This window comes from Myotis lucifugus, unplaced genomic scaffold, assembly GCF_000147115.1.
Source record: "Myotis lucifugus unplaced genomic scaffold, Myoluc2.0 scaffold_763, whole genome shotgun sequence".
Classification (NCBI taxonomy): Eukaryota; Metazoa; Chordata; class Mammalia; order Chiroptera; family Vespertilionidae; genus Myotis; species Myotis lucifugus.
Window position 1 is genome coordinate 251,736 of NW_005871811.1, and position 2,363 is coordinate 254,098.

Below are 2,363 nucleotides of genomic sequence, written 5' to 3' on the forward strand. Positions count from 1 at the left end.
CACAGTGAGCACCCCCTTCAGCTTCCCCCACAGGGGCCTGTCCCGCCAGCTCCAGGGACTGTGAAACCCATGGTCCCATGCGGACGGGCCCACCAGACACCTGGGCCAGGGCCTCCGCAGGGCAGGGCCTCTGACCACACACAGGAGCTTTTTGCCAAGGCCCCACCCACCGTGCAACCACTGCTACCATAAACCCAGCCACGCTGCCAGGACCTCAGGCTGCCAGGGGTCCTAGCCCTGACCCTAGGCCTCCAGGTCTACTTCCAGCAGCTCAGCCCATGAGCCCGGCACCCACCTGCTGCCGGGGCCTCAGGGGGCTCTGAGTGGCTTCCCAGACTCCACAGGCAGGTGCCTGGCAAGTTCAACACCAGCAGGAAGGTCAGAGCCGCACTGAGCAGACCATCTGAGCTCAGGCTCCCAACAGGCAGGGCCCCAGGCATCCTCAGGGAGGCTGAGGGGGAGCTGGGCCTGCATTCGGCTCTGCAGCAGGCAACTCACCCCTGAGCCAGGAGACAGGGCTCTGGGTGGGAGCACCTCCCAGACTCTGGGATCCTGAGCAGCGGGTCCCCTCCGGGCGTGGCCTGAGGGGTCCCAGGGCTTCTCCCCCGGGAGCGGGGCTGCCTGCCAGGTTCTTGGCCTCCATGTGTCTCAGGCACCAGGTTGAAGTCCAACCGCAGGGACTGGCCTCCAGGGAAAGCTCTTCCCCTGGGAGGAGCTGGCCACCCCACCCAGCAGCAGGGACACCCACTCTGTCCGCCTGAGCTGGGCTGCAGGTTCCTGGTGAAGGATACTGTCCGGGGCCTGGCCATGTCCTCAGCCCCAGGGCTGCCCCCACTCTGGCTGCACAGCTTGGGCTCCTGGCTGCCTATGCTCCCTCTGCACGCTCGGACCCTGTCCACATCCAGGCTTCTGGCCCAGGGGCCGCCCACCAGTGGCCTTCCTGGGAGGGTGGCTTTGGAAGGTAAGATGTGACTGAGGGCTTATCATCACGTCCACTCCATGCCGTACAGATGTGGCAGCAGAGGTGAAGCTAAAACCTTCCAGAAGGGCAGCCTGGGTCAGACACAGCAGTCCCTCAAAGGCCCAGCCACTGGCCCCAGGGCAGCAGCTCAGGACAGGGGCCATGGGAACAGCTCCCCCGGCCAGGCCGGTCTGAGAGCTGATACCTTCCTGCCCAGCCTCTGCCTCCCTCCTCCCCAGCCATTGCCCCACCCTGGTCCCCTGCTCTAGACCGAAACCTGCCCTCCAGTGCTCCCCACTGGGGACAGACAGGGGCCCAGGCAAGCTCTTGGGGTAGCCTAGCTCCTCGTGTAACAGGCAGAGGGTCCCCCATCCAAAGACCCACAGACCCTGGACCCTGAACCCTAGACCCTGGACATCAGGGGCAGACTAGATGCACACCCGAGCCCCGAGCTCAGCCCAGGACCCCATAGGCAGGTCTCAGCAGCCAGGCCTGGACACTAGTCACCGTCTCCACCCTGGGTCAGTGGCGTGAGCCCCGCCAGTGCAGCACACCCCGAATCTCCACATTTCATCTGCCCATTTCCCCCGGGATCCAGGCCTGAGTAGACCCAGGCGTCCTGAGCACTCCTCCCCCCTCCCAGCCCACCCCGGGGTCTGCAGACCTGTCCCAGCTACTGGGAACCCGGCTGGGTCCCAGAGCAGCTCCCGCCTCCGCAGCAGCCCTGGTGGCACCTGGCAGGTGGGCCTCACCTCCAGGCCCCGGTTATTGTCACAGGGTCATAGGGTGCCAGACAGTGGTCTGAACAGTTACCACCCACAGCAACAGCCAGGGCCAGCTCAGCGCTGCCCAGGTGCCCCAGCACCCTCAGGCTCACTCTGATCCCAGGCCTGGCAGCTCACCCCTTTGAGTCTGGGGCCCTGAGGCCACGGTCCTCTGACGTCTGGTCCTTAGAGGGATGGGCTCGCTCAAACCAGAGGTCTCTGCTCCAGTGGGGGACCCAGGGCTGACTCGTCTAAATGGCCCCACAGAAATCACCAGCTGCTGGGGCCAGGCACCGTCCAGTGTGGCAGAGGGGCAGTGCCAACGGGGCAGGGCGGACGAAACGGGGGGCGGGGGAACAGACCTGGCTCACGCAGGCGGGGACTGAGAGGCCAGCATCTGCCAGCTCAGGGCAGGGCTCAGGGTCAGCGCGTGGCCTGCTCCTGACTACGGAGGGAGCCCAGGGATGGTGCTGGGCTCAGCCGTTCTACAAGTTAACCACTGTCCTTCTGTCAGCCCACCCTCACAGTGGAGACACAGAGGCACGGAGCAGGTGAGCAGAGGCTGGGAGCCCAGGCTGCAGCCCAAACCCTCTGCCTGCTCAGCACCCTGCCCACCAGGCCCCAGTGACCCTCTGTCT